This window comes from Periplaneta americana, chromosome 3 (genome assembly GCF_040183065.1).
Source record: "Periplaneta americana isolate PAMFEO1 chromosome 3, P.americana_PAMFEO1_priV1, whole genome shotgun sequence".
NCBI lineage: Eukaryota > Metazoa > Arthropoda > Insecta > Blattodea > Blattidae > Periplaneta > Periplaneta americana.
Window position 1 is genome coordinate 74326851 of NC_091119.1, and position 19642 is coordinate 74346492.

The window sequence follows — 19642 nt, forward strand, 5'->3', positions numbered from 1 at the left end:
TAGTACACTACAAAGAGTAGCATTTTTAACAATGCAAAATTTACAGAAAATTAAAGTGGAGAAAATTGACTTCAAAGTGTGGGATAATAATAATGAACAAGGTCTCTGTCTTTTTTATTTTCTAGGCATTTTGAAGTATATAGACCAAGTATAAATGCAGAACTTACCCTTATATATACACTACCACGCTGTGCACACCTAACCTACACTATTAAATAAAGATGACGACTGAAAAAAACTATACAAACTTATGAAAACACTATACTAGATAAATATTATTTACAAATCACTATAGACTGTAGACACTATTATAACACTAGCAATAAATCTGTTAGAAACTTGCAAATATTTCTTGTATTACAAACAAAAACCAAGCATGGAAAACACTTTGTTAAGGCTAATAGCAACAAGTGGAATTTTCCTTCAGACAAGAGTTGTGCTCTCCTTTGTAACTCAATATCTTTCAAAGGAAAGCAGCCTTTGAAGTAACATCTAGGTCTATTGGATTCTATGACGAACTATTTCGAGAAGTCGAGAAGATAAACTGGCTCAATCGGATATGTAATATAATAAATAATGTATGAAATAGGTACAGCGTAATTTCAAAAATGGTCACAGAATTCAGAGTGGAGGGCGTGGACGGAGCATTTAAATTACCAGTCAGAGAGCGCAGCCTTTTAAAAATGTGACCCTAAATAACTGATAGAACGGTCGTATGGTCATGAAAATTGGCAGAGGGCATCTTTAGACCATAAACAAATTTTTAAAGATAAAAACAAACAATCAATTTTTGAACAAAAATGACAAAGTCACATTATGGAACATTATACTGAAATTACTAACTTCCATAATTTTAAAGCTAAATTCACAAAATGTTTATCTGGTTAGTAATAACACATGTATAAAATTTCGTCCCTCTATGATAAATGGTTTGTATTTTATTAATAAGTTAATAAAATATTGTATTGGTTTATGCAAAAAGTCCCTTGCGCCACAAATTACATTATTTTTAATTTATATTCACTTACATAATTCTTTACACTCATTGGAACAAACATTACTATTGGAATTTTCTGTATAGCGAATGAGTAAATTACTAGGAATTTTTTATGACTATTAATTTTTTTATTTTATATTGTACATTTTATAATAATTCTAGTAATTTACTTATTAATTTTACAGCAAAATCCTATAGTAAGCTTTGATTCCATGTCTGTAAGGATCCATATAAGTGAATATCACTTAAGAATAATGTCAATGTAGTGCAAACGACTTTTTATATAAAGTGATTCAATATTTTAATAAAATAATTAATAAAATGCAAACTACGTATCATAGGCAGATGACATTTTGTACACTTGTCACTATTAAGCAGATATACCAGTGATCAAAATTTGCCGAATTTCGTAAGTATGATAGTTGATTTCACTGTTGTAAACTCTTAAAACTAAGGGACTTAGAGAAATTTTAGTATAGTGTCCCCTTATATGCGGAAGCCGGAGAGTTTGCAGTTGGAAATGTGTAGATTTATTGTTTTTTTTTATTTGCTACATTGTTATTATCATTTGTTACTTGTAATTTATTAAGTTCATGTTGTTGTAATACCTACAACTGTGATGTGTATGAAAGAATGTATTGAACACTTAAATGCGTATTTATAATATAATAATTATTAAATGAAGTTTTTATACATTAGCATGTTGACTGACAATAATGTTGTAAAATGTGAGAAGATCCTGAGAAGTTTTTGCCATTCAAATTGAAAATATATTAGTTTTATTTTAAATATTCCTATCCCAAGCGTGTTGAAAAGGAATAACAATGGCGGCTGACTTGATGTTTGCGCTACTCTGCTACATTCACGGACTCTTGTGATTTACTGCGGTGCTCTGTTATAATGCAAGAACTCAGTTTACTGTCGGCTTGAACGAAAAAAACTCGTTGAAATATAAATTATTTCATTTTCGGAGATTAGAATATTTTCGCTCACAAAGCGTTCAGCGAGTAACTGATAATGCCGCGATCGACATGTTGGCAGACCTGTTTTATACAATATTCTATTATAGTGTTATTTTGAATTATACAGCATTTTTCTTAAATAAACTTATTTCAATCCATGTCCGTATCTATCTATTATCACTGTCATCACTCCCATTTTATGCAATTTTATTCTAGTGAGTTTTGTGTTCAATTTTTGTTAAAACTCCCTTATTTCTATCCGATGTTAACATCCATTTTGTAATCGTCAACCCCTTTGCTTATTCAATTCTAGTGTACTTTTGTGTAAAATTTTCCATATTTCTCTCATATACAAAGTGTTCCAATAAAATGTATACACTCTTTGAAAGACTAAAGCCTGTGTGATGAATCTTGTCTCACTGTGAAAAGAGAGAGAAAGGAGATATGTTTTACTTCCTCTGTGTTGTTATGGCGATGGGGAGAGTGGAGCGATGCCGTTCATCCATCCAGTGGCAAAAGAGACTAGTTGATACCTTCTGTAGCACAAAATAAAATAACAAATTATCTCTCTTCGTACTGTGTAGTTCAGTCACTGAGCTTGTCTTTCAAAAAACTGAGTTCCGGTAGCCTGTACAATAACAAGGTTTTGAAAGAAATCCTGAAAATTTACAACCCTCCTATAATCTCCTCCTTCATTTGAAGGGACTTTGTTTTATTGCTACTGAGACAAGATAAACCAAAGCAGAATTACTATGATACAGAAAAGTTTCAAAATTAAAAATGATGTGAACCAATGTAAAAAGTGTTCAAATTGTTGGCCATTGTGATCCAGGCACAGCTGATAACGCTGACCGATGGAATCCAAAACGTTTCTAATCATTTCGATTGGTATTTGGGCACATTCTCTTTCCATGACTGCTCTCAGCTCATCGATTGTAGCTGGTTTTGTGCTATAAACATTGTGCTTGACATGTCCCCACAGAAAAAAGTACATCGGAGTCAAATCCGATGAGCGAGGAGGGTACTCGATACTATCTCTTCGTCCTATCCATCTGTTCTGCAGGTGGCCGTTAAGATAGGCCCTCACGTCGCGATGGTAGTGGGGAGGTGCTCCAGCCTGCTGGAAGTACCATTCTTCATTCCTAAACATCTCTTGGATGCATGGCATGGCGGAATCCTGTAGCGAGTTGAAGTACAGTGTGGCTCTGACCACGGTAGAGTACGGTTGTATGGTGTACGCTCGCGTTTCTGACTGAGTACAGTGCCGGGTCGTTTGGTCGCGTAATAAACTACAAAGCATATCAAGTGTATTTGGTCTTACATATATAGTGTTTTTGCGTTCATATATTTATTTTGTAAGTTTTTTTTGTGTTTTTTTTTCCGAGTGTTATAAAGACAGTGCAACGAACAATTTGAACAGAACATAGCTGCTATACGTCGTATTAACACAATAAAAGTTCAATTTGAAGCAAGTGCGCCGCGCCCTACGGCGATGGAGTGACACGTGTGGATACAACAAACTCTGAACATAAACACAGATCAAGTAGATATGTTGCAGTTGAACATGCAAGAAAAATCGTTGTATATAAAAGTGATATCGCCAACTGTGTATGAGAAAATAGTGCAAAAACATGAGGGTGAAACAAAGTTTAAATACGGCAACGGTGAACAAACACAAATTAAAATTAGTAAAGCTGATTCTCCTGCTATAACAGTTAGAGTATTTAACCTTCCTCCCGAGGTGCCGAACTCAATGGTAACGACAGCTTTGACTAGGTATGGTGTCATCCATTCAGTGAGAAACGAACAATGGAGCACAGCATTCCCGTTTCCTGTTAATAACGGTATCCGTGCTTTAAAGATGGAAGTGAAACAAAATATTCCAGGCTCAGTACCGATAGGAGGCTATAATGCCCATGTCACATACATTGGTCAACCGATTTTATGTTTTGTGTGCCATGAACCTGATCACAAAATAGAAGGCTGCCCACGAAGAAAAACAACTTTACCAGTTAGTGTTCAGTCACGGAAATTGTTATTGAGTGACATTGTTATGGGGAGATCTTCACAAGGACCATCGACATCAAAAGAAGAGCGAACGATGACACGGCCCGTGGAGCGAGGCGCACCGGTGGAGGACGACACAGATACCTCTTCCGAGACAGCAGAGGTCACAAACGTAGTGACCGACAGGACGGAGCAGCCTACGTTGGAGACAACAGACCGGACAGAGGATACAACGGCAGAGGAGGTCAACACAGACGGACGAAATGCAGCTCCGGAGTTAATGGAAACAACAGTAATCCCGCCAGAATCGAAGTCAGCCTCGCAGTTCGGAGATGCATCACTCGAGGTAAGCCGTACTTTACAATTAGAAGAACCAACGAAAACTCCATAAAAAAACTAAAACCCACAATACAACAGGAAAATTCAAGGGACCCACTTTTGCGAAGTCGAGACGCGGGGCCCAGTAATGCAGCCACAGATAAAAACTCGCCACATTTAAATCCGAGTAGTAAAACAAAGAATAGTCCGACAAGACCACATCCATATGCTATATATGGACGTACCAAAAAGAGCAACAAGAAAGAGGGTGCTGAAGGGAAATCGACTCAGAAGGGGAATATAAACAATACAACTGTCGAGGGTATTACTGACTTGGACATGTTAGATGTGTAGGATGTATGTACGTCCGCGGTCCTGTTTGTTTATGTTTACATCTTTCTGTATTTTCCATTCGATGGTAAGATTACGTAAATACGCCACCTTAAATGTCAATTGTATTCAAGGGAAACATAAACAACAGTCAGTCAAAGAGAGCAACAAGGAAGAGGGTGTAGAAGCAAAATCGATTCAGAAAGGACATATAAACATTACCACCACTGTTGAGATGTACAGACTTGGACATGTTAAATATGTAGGATGTATGTACGCCCGTGGTTTTGTTTGTGTATGTTTACAGTTTTCTGGATTCGCCATTGGATGGTAATATTTGGCAAATACGCTAACTTAAAGGCCAATTCTATACAAGGGAAAAATAAACAACAGATACTCAAAGAGAGCACCAAGAAAGAGAGTGTTGAAGCAAAATTGACTCAGAAAGGACATATAAACATTACCACTACTGTTGAGGTATACAGACTTGGACATGTTAAATATGTAGGATGTATGAACGTCCGCGGTCTTGTGTGTTTGTTTATGTTGCCAGCTTTCTGAATTCCCATGCGATGGTAATAGTACGCAAATACGTTACTTTAAATATCAATTGTATGCAAGGGAAACACAAACAACAGTTACTCAAAGACAGCAACAAGAAAGACGGCGCTGAAGCAAAATCGGCTCAGAAAGGGCTTTATAAACTTTACCACCACTGTTGAGGTTATTACAGACTTGGACATGTTAAATATGTAGGATGTATGAACGTCCGTTGTCTAGTTTGTTTATTCTTACAGCCTTCTCGATTTTCTATTCGATGGTAATATGCCACTTTAAATGTCAATTGTATACAAGGGAAACACAAACAACAGTTACTTAATGATTTCATTAGGCAAAATGATATCGATGTGCTCTTATTGCAAGAAGTAAACAATGATAATTTCGAATTTTTGGGTCCGCAATATGAATATGTTGTAAACACCGGCGAGAATAATCGTGGCACTGCAATTATTTATCGTGCGGGAATGGATATTGAGCAAGTGGAAACACATCCTAGTGGCAGAGTCATTTCCATGAATATTAATAATACACAATTTATAAATGTTTACCTGCCTTCGGGAACGAACTATCGTCAGGAGAGAGAAAATTTTATTAGTAAAGAAATTCCTTTCTACCTTCGTCACCGATACAATCGATTACTTATAGGTGGAGATTGGAATTGTGTATTACACGCAAAAGACCAGACAGGCAAATATAACCCATCGCCAGCATTAGAAAATTTAACAAGGGAACTACAATTAATGGATACCTGGGAACTCTTTCATGGTAATGATGTAGAATATACTTTCCGTCGACAGAATGTTTCATCCAGATTAGATCGATTTTATATCACGCGACTGCATTCCATAGATGTATACAGAATACAAGTGATACCTACACCTTTTTCGGATCACGATTGTGTCTGTCTTTCCATACAGACAGATACACAACTTCCCCTCTATGGGAAAAGCTATTGGAAACTGAATGACTCTTTATTATTTATACCGGAGTATAGAGACCAATTTGTTCAACATTTCGAAACATTAAACAGAAGGGTCAGAAATTCAATATAATGGAAAAATGGATGAAAATAATAAAGCCAGGCTTCTAATCCTTTTATCAGGCTGCAGGGATTCAGCGAGCTCAGGAAACGAGAGAAACTTTGAATTTTTATTACCAGATGTTAGCGGAACTGTATGAGACACAAAAAACGGAGGGAAATAAATGGAAAGACATCGTGGAAACTAAGTTGAAAATCTGTGAGATCCACAAAAAACTTATGTATGGCGTGATGGTTAGGGCCCGTGTACCGACGATACACGAAGAAGAGCGCTGTGCGCTATACCACCTGGTAAAAGAAAAACGGAAGGGTAGAACCAAATATATAGAACAGCTCCACACTGCCGAAGGGAAGATTGTGAATACTTCGAAAGAATGCATCAAAGAAGTTGAAGAATTTTTTTACCTCATTCTATGCTGCGTCTCCAACATCACAGAAGGCAACTTCAGACATTCTGAAAAGTGTGAACAGACATCTAAGTCTACAACAACAGCAGGATCTCCAGTCACTAATAACTGAAGAAGAAATTCGTTCAGCATTAGAAGGCGCGCCCAAGAACACTGCTCCTGGTCCTGATGGATTAACCTATCAAGTATACAAGAACCATTGGCGCTTAATTAAAGAATATTTGATAGAGCTGATGAATTATATTTTAGATACTGGTTCAGTTATCGATGGTTTAAGTGATGGTGTAGTGACTCTAATTCCAAAAACGACTAACCCAACTACAGTGTCGGAATATCGACCAATTACCTTGCTCAAGACAGACTACAAGCTATTCATGAAGGTACTAGCAAATAGATTGAAACCAGCATTTCGGGATATATTTGAAATTGGTCAGACATGCGGTGTACCAGAAAAGTCCATTATCCATAATCTTTCCACAATTCGCGACACGGTGTTGTATTTTGAAGAACATCATAACGATAAGGGAGCATTACTCTCAGTGGACTTTAATAAGGCGTTTGACCGGGTTAATCATCTGTACTTACAACGTGTCATGGAATGTTTCTGCATACCAGACAAAATTGTTAGCGTCATCAAAAACATATACACAACTGCGCATTCCAGGATCCAAGTTAATGGATTCTTTACGCAACGAATACCCATTCAAGCGTCCGTACGCCAAGGATGTCCGTTGTCGATGTTTCTGTTTGAACTTAGTGTGGAACCCCTTATTCGCATGGCACATCAGAACTTAAATTCGGAACAACGAACAACGTGTCAATTATTCACGAGCAGAGTGTACGCAGATGATGTACTCTTTCTTCTTCGTGATACAGATGATTGCGTGACTCTGCCACACATTTTGGAAACATATAGTGCAGCCTCCTGTGCACAATTGAACACACGGAAGTCTTTCTTGATACCCTTGGGTAGCTGGCCTGACGGACTTACTTTTAATGAGAGCACCACGGTACGGCAAGCGAAGATACTAGGAATGACAGTTTGTAATTCCTTCGAGGAGATGGTGGAAATCAACTGGACAAAGACAACGGCCCTCACAAGAGTGACACTGTTCCAACAGATACACAGAAATCTAAATCTTTTTGAAAGGGTGTGGCATGTTAATATTTTTTGTTTTTCCAAACTGTGGTACTTAGCACAAATTCTTCCACTTCCAGTTAAATATGCTACGGTCCTTGAACGAGCAGTCAGCTTTTATATTTGGAAAGATTACCTTTATAAATTAAGGAAAGCACAATTGGTCTTACCAAAAGACAAAGGAGGATTGCAATTGATAGCAGTGAAGGAAAAATGTCAAGCACTGATAACACCGAATATTATACGTGGACAACGAGGAGAAAGTGATCCCATGGATAACGAATTCTGGAAACGACACATTCCGCTATAGTGTAGCAGAAAATCCCCGCTACCACAAGCGATACAAAGTTTATGGAAGATAATAGAATCATATCCTCCAGACCTCATTACAGCGGACACAAAACAACAAACAAAACTGATTTATAAATACATCATGAAGAACAGTCTTCATTCTCCACGTATTGTGGAACAATTTCCGAATCAACGCTGGCATAAAATCTGGCACAATATACATCTGGCCAATATTCTTACGGCATGGCAGACAACAATTTATTGTTATATCAATCAAATTATACCGACGGAAGAAAGGAAACACCGACACCATCTGACGGACTCGCCTGCATGTAAAAATGCGGTTTCATAGACACATTGAAACACCGTATAACTAATTGTGGAACTGCAAAAACGACTTGGAACGGAGCAAAAAACCTATTGCAGCAAACATGGCCTACGTCAAAACTGAATGACCGGCATCAAACCTTATTGTTAATGGATCCTCCAACAGACAATGCGGTATTCGTAAAAGCTTGGCTTGCCGCAGGTTTTTTGCATTACCAACTCACGGCTTCATCCCATACGATGGAGGAATTTGAAAAAATACTAATAACAGAACGAAAAAATTTTGAGCAAAAGTGCAGCGGCAGATATTCCCAGAATTGTCAAGAAGTACAACTATTGCACCTTTAAAATATGGATATATGTTACGAACTGTTGATTGTGTGTGTCATACGTTGTTCCTAATGTAAGTCTATACATGGGATCATTGAATAAGTAAGGTCTTGTCTGACAAGAAAATGAAATGATCAAGTAATACTCAGTTGGGTGATGTCTAGGAATACAGGTTTTACAGGTTTCGGTTCGTATCTGCGGCGTTATGGAGAAGTGTTAACATATATGGTAAAGTTTCTTGGTTCAACGACTTTGGTCTAGAAACAGTGACAAGTCTAGGTGTGAACGTGTATAATAAATATATGTATATTTTCACATACTGATAACAAACTGGTATTTTTGTAACTTATGAGATGACGACTACATTCTCAAAGAGAGGCTGTACTTAATAGGTTAAGAAAGAGTATTTGTTTACCATTGCACTCGAATTTTATCAAAATAGAAGTACATATGAGTTTATTTTTCACAAAAAGGGTCGGTTAAGACGTTAAAAAAAATTAACAGAGGATACAGTTAGTTTACAAATTATGATAAAACTGACCAAAAGATGTATTAATTGTGATATTTGTAATACAATTTAAATAAAAAAAGATCAAAAAAGATCTAGTAACATAATATATGTATTAAAAAATTGTCATTTTATATCTAAAAAAAAGGTATTGAATAATTTATTTCACTCTCTACTGTAAATTTCAGGCTTTCGTGTACCTGTAATTTATTAAACAAGTGTACAATTTTATTATCCATTGATTTATTTTCATAAATTATAAGTGTGTCATCTACAAACCTATGAAAGTCTTTTATGTTATGTTTATTTAGGATGTCACTGATAGTATTATCTTCTATGTTTTGTAGGAAGATATCGGTTTGAATTCCAGATAATGGATTACCCAGTGCTAGGCCAACATTCTGTTTATATAATTTTTGATCGAAGTGAAGTAATTTTGTGAAGTAACAATATTTATTAGACTTAATTTTTGTTGGATTTTATTCAATGGTATTTGAAGGTTAATTAATTTTGTTTCGATAATTTTTATAGTTTCTTGAAGTGTGATATTTGTATATAAGTTTTCTATGTCAAGGGACATTAGTTTTTGAATTTAGGTTAATGTTCAGTTTAACTAGATTATCTATTAAAAGTTTCGTGTTGTTTATTGTATATTGATTTTGTAATTGTAAGGTTTGTTTTAACCATTTGTTAAGAGCAAATAAATTAAAAAAAAAAGTAAATTGCACTAGACACGGTACCATTAAAAAAGAAAGGTCCAATTAAACCAAATTCTGACAAACCACCCATACTGTAACTCCTAGTAAGTTCACATGGTGCTTCACTGTCACATGAGGATTGTCAGCTGCCCAGTAGGTGCAATTGCGACGGTTAATTGAGCCATTTAACTTAAACATGGCACATCACTATAAACAATCTTTTATGGAAATTGATTGTCCTACGCACATTTTGCTTGGTACCACTCACAAAACTCAATTCTCCGGTCATGATCATCTTTTTTGAGAGCGTGGACTAATCTAGGAATAAAACTTTATCATTGAGCTCGCTTCGAAACGCAATTTTGAAAGTCCTGTTTCACGAGTCGCTTGCCGAGCAGAATTTCTAGGAGATTGCTGAAACTTTTCGTTGCCTTCTCTTTCTCTTGCAGGGCTGGTTGATATTTCCTTCATCCTCCAACTTATCTCGCATTGTGAGTCGCGTTGGTGCATCTCTCTGAAACTCCATTCTAAACCATCTCTGCAATTCACTTATGTTCTCAGTCTTCCAGTAGCACTTTAAAATGAATTTTCTTTTCTCAAATTTTAATCTGACTTCAGCTATTATTTTAAACGGTCACACCTGAAAAAAATATTAAAAAGTGAGTCAGTTATGAGCTATTAAAGAATGTATACATTTTTAGGACACTCTGTATATCTGTTCTGTATTCACATCCATGTCATTATCAGCTAAAGTAGGGGGACTGAGAATGAAGGTGGAAATAATATAACGTCATACCCACCCACTTTTAATTGACACGCGAGAAATTTGTACAACAAAGAAAACGCGCTTTCTGCGTAATGCTTTAGTTAGTAGCTGCAGGTTAACGATATAAAAATGTACACTTATTTATTAGCGTACGGGAAATTGTGCTAAAATGACGTACCTTACGTTTCTCGATTCTTCTGCACGATTCAACAGTTTTCTGCAGTGGATTATGTTCGTATGTTGGTAACAGAGAAACTCCTTGAATGTCATTGATTTTCCGTGAAAGAGTTTGTTTGTATGCTTTAATCAGTAAAAATCTTGTTGCCGAACTTTGGAATGATATTTCTTTGGTAACGTTTTACACAGACTTTTCTCATTTCTATTTATTTATGTTAAAATACTTCAATAAATATGTTTATTATGTATACTAAAACTCTAACCGAAACTGGTTCAGCTAAGTCCTTTTCTACTTCAACGTTTCCATACGCCTGTATAGTCCCATTTAGATTTTATTTACAATATACAGACAACTTCGGTTATAGTGAACCTCTGCGGACCAGCATATTTCGTTCACTATATCCGAGGTTCACTGAAACCGAAGTGTGTGTTTCTATGCTATACTTGCAATATTAATGTCCCCTTGGAACAGACCACGTTCAGTATCAGTAATGATCTTCGCTTTATCTTCCAACTTAAACACTTTATGCTTCGACATCCTGGTGTTCACAGTTCGAAACATGAATCTAATCTGACCATGTAGGTAGTAGGTAATGATAGATTTCGCACTTCTTCCCACTACAGGTATGCCTACTGTGTATTCGGCCTTGGAATTTCCCCGAGTTCACTTTTACAAAGATGCGGGAGGAAGGGTTGAGGACCATTATACTGTAATCCTTCTTGTATTTACCCTTTGGTCATCACTCTACTCCCTATTATAAAAGAAAACACTTTCTCTTCCTATTCTTCGATGCACTTTCAATGCACTTAAGGAGTAGAAGGTTTGATATTTTGTTAAGAACATATTCCTGGAAGTTTATAGGAGAAAGGGTTTCCTAAATTACCATTTCGATAATTTTAAAATTATATTTTCTTGGGGAAGTTCTAGTTTTAGATACACTATAACCAAAGTGAGAGTTTACTATAAACGGAAATATTAATGCACTTTTTAATGTATGCAGGTCGGGACCAACGATTTAGGCTCACTATAGCCATATGTTCACTGTAACCAAGTTCACTATACCCAGAGTTGACTGTACAATATTTTCCATTTTAGGAAAAGCTTCTCTCTCGCTGAAGCAATGGACATTATACATAATATTAACACTGAAGGGGATATCGACATATTTATTGAACCTCCAGAATCAAATGTAGATTGGCTTACAAATCAGGATTCAGGGTAAGTTACAATAAGAATGGAGAATAATTTATCCCATAAAATTTAGGCTTATGATGATTTTTCCAAAGCTGTAATATTGAATTCTATTTTTTCCGCAGACTAGTCGACAATCTATCATCCATGCAGTTGCGGGCTAATGCAGAAGTAAGACTTCCGAATATTGAGAGAATAGATATCGACTACGGCCATAGGCAGAGTTATGGGGGAGGGCATGGGGGGTACTGCCCCCCAAAATTGTCTCAACTCTTTTTTTCTATTAACGTTAGAAAATACTGAATTTAGAATTTTTTTTTTTTGCTTTTGTTTATGGTTAAGTTTCTGTTCTTTAATTGATGAATTAATGTCTTCAGATCATGTGTCTGGACTATAATATGTATGTTTTAAATGTCTGAATGTATAAGAATTGCTATATCTCATTTGAGGAATGGAAGCACTGTAATGTTTCTTTTGTAACAGCCTGTACTCAAGTGTTGAAAGTCTGCAGATGTTCAGGCCACCATTTGGAGAAATATGAATAACACTTCACAATGTAGAAAAAAGAAAAGTGATTCCTCTATAATGTGTAAACTTGAAGACGAGATTAAATAAAATAATTAGAGTTTACGTTTCATATAATATCTTCAGGAAGGTAAGCTTCATATAAAAAAGTTTCTGTCAGCATTGTTACTTTGTTTTATTGATGTATGCATGTGTTTCTGTACGAGAGAGAAAAAGAGGGAGATTGTTTTAAGTCATACCTTATTATAATTTGTAGTAGATCTACAGTTCAAGCCTTCTACAATTTGGTCAGAAACATCGCGGATATGGATGTAACACTGTAAGAAACATGCCCCGCAAAAAATACCTTTATTAAATGATCATATTCCGATATACTGTACCACGGTCAAGCTATAACGGGGGGAGGAGGTATATGATGTCCCTCACAATCCCCTTATATGTGTATTCTATGGTTTTGTTTTGCCCCCCCCCCCCAAGGAAACGGTCCTCTCTCCGCTTATGATTACAATATCAGTGACTCATTTATTTATTTATTATTTATTTATTTATTTATTTATTCTGGTGTAGTTAAGGCCATCAGGCCTTCTCTTCCACAACACCAGGAATACAAATACAATAACAGAAATAAAAAGGAAAAAAAAAACACTATAAACGAAGTAAAGTCACACAAAAATATACACAGGTTGCAGTCACACAAACTTTAAATGAGTGATTAAGTATAATTAATTGTATCCTAATTAACTAACATAAACAAGAAACTTGCGATTTTAATCTGGAGTAAAAAAAAGCACAAATCGACACTTCTAGCAATATCTAAAAAGCATTAAACAAGACAAAATTTTCCAATTTAATTTTGAATTGTGACAAAGTCCGGCAGTCCCTGACATCATTAGGTAGCGAATTCCAGAGACGAGGTATTTCTACAGTGTACGAGGATGAGTATAGAGACGTTCTATGATGAGGGATAGAAAGAAGTGCTTGATGTCGGTTTCGAAGAGTTGTAAGAAATTGAAAGCGCGATAAGAGATAATTCGGAGTAGAAGTATGCATGATTCTAAATAGAAGAGACAGTGAATGTATTGTTCTTCGTTCCTTCAGACGCACCCATGAAAGTAACTGGAGGGAAGGTGTTATATGGTCAAATTTACGAGTATTGCAGATGAATCGTATGCACACATTATGAACACGTTGTAGTCTCTCAGCTAAGAGTGAACTTACATTAGTTAGTAAGGAATCGCAATAATCAAAATGGGGCATTACAAGCGTCTGAATAAGATTCTTTTTTAGACTAAGTGGTAGAAATTCTTTCATATGAAACAAAGAGTGAAGTTGAGAAAATATTTTTTTGCAAGTGTGTGTTACTTGGGTGTTCCAATTTAGATCGCTATCCATAAAAATGCCAAGATTTTTAACTGTTTCACTGTATTTAACAATAATCCCATTCAATGTTATATGTGGTATAGTACCACTATCAAGAGTACTTCGTAGACGATTATGTCCCATTACGATTGCTTGCGATTTCTCTGGATTTAACCTTAATCCAAATTTGTGTGACCACAGTGAAATCGAATTTAAGTCTTCGTTTATTTTATTTACTGCGTCACTAGTCTCATCAGGGTGGAAATGCAAATAAATTTGCAAGTCGTCAGCATACATATGGTATTTGCAGTGTTTTATCATTTTAGTCACGTCATTAATATAAATCATGAAGAGTAAAGGTCCGAGAACTGATCCTTGTTGAATTCCAGATTTCACGACACACCATCTTGAAGAATAATCGCATGCAATGACACATTGTTGACGTTCGCGAAGGTAGGATTCAAACCAAGTAACAGAACTTTCAGAAAGATGCAGAAGTCTTAATTTACATAATAGAAGGTCCGTGTCAACTGTATCAAATGCCTTACTGAAGTCAAGTAATGTCAGTAATGTTAATTTACGTTCATCTGTGGCTTCACGTATATCCTCATTCACTTTTAGTAGTGCTGTAGTCGTACTATGTCCATTTCTGAACCCGGATTGGTATTCGTCCAGTAAGGCATGTTCGGTTAGATAGTTCATTAGTTGTTTGTGAACAATACGTTCCAGAGCTTTTGATAGGGCAGGTAGGATACTAATTGGACGGAAATCATTTGCACATAATGGGGTTTTAATTTTAGGGATCGGACGGATAAAGGCTTTCTTCCAGAGGTTCGGGTAGGTAGAAGTTATGAGTGAGGCGTTGAATATATGTGTTAATGTCGGCAGTATTATGTCCAATATTTTCTTCAATAATATTATACTAATATTATCCACACCTTCAGCTTTAGAAGTAATACGTTTTATTGCCGCTCTCACTTCAGTTTCTGTGACATAAGTGAAGAAAAATATTTCTCTATCCGGAATTGGAGTCATTTGTAATTCGTTAACTGTCTGCTGTTTGTCAACCGTATCCAAGGTTATTGACTGTACCGTTGCAAAATGGTCATTTAGTTCGTCAAGAGAAACTGGCACACTGTCTACCTGAGTCCTGGGATTTCCTAAGTCAATTATCCGTAAGTTTCTCCACAGTTCGGAAGGGTCAGCTCCCCCCTTCAAGATGTTATGAAAATGTCTCAGTTTTGCGTTTCTAATGGCTTGAGTAGTTCTGTTACGTAAGAGTTTATAATAATTATAAGAGATTTCTGTCTTGTCATGTTTAAACGTTTTGTATGCAGTGTTTCTGTCCGTAATCATACTACGTATGTCAGCAGTCATCCATGGTGCTGGTGTTCTTTTTACGCGTTTAGATTTGATAGGAGCATGCTTGTCATATAAATTTATAATATACTCATTTAGTTTAACAAGTTTCTCGTCAACAGTATGTAAGGTCCATATTGAGTCCCAGGGAATCTTTATTGCGTCTTCAAGTAGTTGGGTTTCATCAATACGTTTCAAGTCACGACACTTTATGAGTTTAGGTGTGGGCTTGGGACACTTCAAAGAATATACTAGATAAATAATATCGTGGTACGAAATTCCCGAAGCCGCACATTGTCCATGTTTTTGTACTTTGTCTGCATTCTTCGTAATAATTAAGTCTAATAGGGATTCGGAAGATTGGGTATGGTGGGTTGGTTCAAGGGGAAGGACTGCTAGATCAAGAGCCTGGAACATGGTCAATAGATGTCTAGTGTAGTTCGAATCAGAGGCTAACAAATTTGTGTTAAGATCACCCATTATTAAGACGTGTTCATAATCTGTGATGAATTCCAATAACGATCTCTCGATCTCTGCAATATCGTTAATCTTCGGGGGTTGGTAAATTACACAAATAAGGCATTTCTGAAAGCTTGTCAATACTTCTACAAATAGCATTTCAGGTTTTCCGGCATACTCGCCAGGAGTACTCATTGGTAGGCCCATCAATAACAATGTCTGTTGCGAGTCAACAATGTGTTCAGCTATCACCTGCAGTGAATTGGATGACAGAGAAAGAACAGGAGAAATTAAATAATTGTAATGTTCGATGGGTAAAAGGAGCAGATTTCGACATTGAAAAACCAACTACATTTCCAAATTTAGATTATTCTATGTACGAACATAACAATATGTCAATAATTCATTTTTTTTTTTTTTTTAGAAATTTATTGATAGCGAATTGATTGAATATTTAGTTATTTACATAACTGCAGATGAAATGCGCTATTTCATTGCTAATTTATATGTTAGTGATTACAATACCTTACCATCTAAGCGAAATTAGAAATTATTTGGGCACTAATGAAGACATGAAAAATGCGGCTATAAGCCTTTCTCAGTCCACGTGAAGAGAGAGGTTTCTTCAAATTTGTCGTTTCTTACACTGTGCAGGCAACAATGAAATTGACAAAAATGATAAAGCTTGGAAAATACGTTCTCTGATGGAAAATGTTGAAAAAAGGTGTATTGATAATTTTGTACCCGAAGAACACCTGTCATTATGATGAAAGTATGGTGAAATATTACAGGTGTCACAGCTGTAAACAGTTCATCCCCGGTAAGCCCATTCGATTCGGCTACAAAATATGGAACTAAATACTAAAGACGGTTATTTGTCAATTTTGAATTGTACCAGACAAAAGAACCTAAATCAAACCCGGACTATGAGAGTATATTCGTCAAGGCTGCTAGTCCGTTATTTGTACTACATGAAGAACTTCCCGATAAGTTCAATTTTTACATGAACAATTTGTTCTCTGGTGTAAATCTTTTTTCATTTCTAACATTCCATGAAAACATTGGAAACATTCGTGAAAATCTAATTCCAAAAGAGTGCCCCTTGACCAGTAAAAAATGTTTTTTGAAGAAAGAGCGAGAATATTTCGGGACCGTTATGGAAATGAATGACGGATGTCTGTATGTGTGATAGATGGTTAACGCCGTCATTATTATGACATCCACCTCTTGTGGTACACAAGAAATTACGCAAGTAAAAAAAGGAATACAAAAGCAAAATGTAATGGTTTCAAGATCAAAATCGATTGCGAAATACAATCCGTACATGGGCAGCACCGATCAGATGGATCAGAATCTGAGCTGCTACTTTATTGGCATTCGGGAAAAAAATTGCAGGCCTACTGGCCATTGGTTACCTGGTTATTAGATGTTGCCATACAGAACAGTTGGGTCTTGTACAATAAAGCACACAGTCAGAGACTTTCCCAACTGGACTACAGAAGAGAAGTAGCTAATGAGGCCTGTACAAGGTTTGCGCTCTCCGAGTCGGCTCACAGCTCGAGAGCGGAATGCAGATATTGGCTGCGCTCTATATAAGGGTGGACTGGAAGAAGGGGTGATCTCGTACAAAATGTAGCCTACACAAAAGTACTAGGACGAGTGTTCATGAAATGAATTCGCGTTCAGTGTTTACAAAACTATCTTGGACTACTATTAATTAATAAAGAAATATTTATTTTACAGAAATATTAGAAACTCTGTAGCTACATAAATATACAATATCATTTTGTTATATTTTTATTTATCAATGCATCAAAACGGGGTTTTATGCTGTTGGCAGCTGAAAGGAACAGTACTGATCATAATGAAACATGAGTTACATATCGTCGTTGTTCCGGCAATAACTCCTATGTGACATATTTATCGATTTTCAGATTTTTGCTCTATTAAATAACTTAAATAGTGATATAGCAAATAATAAATCTCCTATATGTAATTATATTTCTTTCTTTCGAAAATGTAAGAATTCACAAGCTCCTACGCACTATTGCCATAGAAGAATAAATGTGTTTTTTCTTCCTACAGAAAAAATTTTATATTTTGCACATAGGGGTTATTGCAGGAATAACAACCATATGTTCGATGTCTGTCTTTATTAAAGTTGATAATAGAAAACAGTTGCTCAAAAATGTAAATGGTGAGCCAAACATAGCAATCATTTTCACAACCTGCTTGTGTGGATATTACTGCTGAGGTATAATCTTGTAAAACTCAACCAGACTTAGTAGTATTATTCAAACGGTCTTTAGCCCTTAGACCACATTGAAGATCAATAAGTTCAAGCTGGAAATCGTATGGCACTGTTTCAACTGGTGTTGAAGGAATTTATTGTGAATTAACCTAGAATTAAATTCATTCGGATTTCAATTAATTTTGCACATAAACGGTTAACATGGCTTCATCACGAGCAGTTTCTATCGTTGGAAAGTGAGTCATATTACCTTCCCGAAACTGACTTACGAAAAGTGTAAGTTTAGGACTGAAATCACGTATTTTATTCAATATATCAACAATGAACTGGCCTTTTCCCTGAAGAGAGATACAGTAGGACTATTTAAATTGTTGAAGATTAATAAATTCTAACGTACACTACCTCATGTAATAATGCAACTTTCAACTCCTGAACCTGTTTACTGCGATCTTCACCAACAAAACCATCGTATGTCTATGTGTGGAATAGTAATGACGCATAGTAGGGTAAACTGGGGTCTGTTGGACAGTCGGGCATGTTGGACACTCTGTAATTTAACGTGTTACCTCGCCACTTGTGGGCACCACATTCTGCTAGAAATCAATGGCGGAAGTAGCCCCACTCGTGGCTACTTCCGTCATTGATTTCTAGCAGAATGTGGTGCCCACAAGTGGCGAGGTAACACGTTAAATTACAGAGTGTCCAACATGCCCGACTGTCCAACAGACCCTAGTTTACCCTATTATGTTTTCCTCTTTCTTTCAAACTTTTGTGGCAGATAAGTATTGACTACAGCTGCTGTGAAAAAATAAGCATCTTCCCATGCAATATTGAAAGAATTTGCCTGATGATCACTTTCCTGTCTTTTAGATTCCTCCATTATGTAGCCGTAAAAAGGTAGTAGGTAAAAGGTAAAGGTATCCCCGTAACATGCCATGAAGGCACTTGGGGGGGCATGGAGGTAGAGCCCCATGCTTTCCATGACCTCGGCACTAGAATGAGGTGGTGTGGTCGGCACCACGCTCTGGCCGCCTTTTACCCCCGGGAAAGACCCGGTACTCAATTTTATAGGAGGCTGAGTGAACCTCGGGGCCGTTCTGAAAGTTTTGGCAACGAGAAAAAATCCTATCGCCACCTGGGATCGAACCCCGGACCTTTCAATCCGTAGCCAGCTGTTCTACCAACTGAGCTACCCGACCGCCACCATTATGTAGCCGTAGATAGGCAAAGTGAAATAGGTACTGATAATACATACTATACCAGATAGCTGTGTGAATAATCCTCTACCTATAGCCGGATTACGTCATTCCGAAGTATCTTTCCGGCGAGCTGTTAGACGGCTCTCGCGCTCAATGAGCGCCGTTTGTGCAGGCGGGGCTAATGTGTATCTGCAGAGGTAAGAGTTACTACCAAAGTCAGTTTGAAGACCAGCCGCTTCGCCAGCTGATCACCAGACAGTCGGGTATCAGATTCTGTCAGATATGATTGATTGGACCATATTGTGCAAAACACAGAAGAGAAGAAAAAGGGAAGCTACGATGGAAATACATGCAAGTAGATTGTGAGAATACAATCTTAAAAAAGCAATGTTGGTTTGTGCATTGACTGTTTCATTCCATTCCATTCCATTCCATTCCGCTA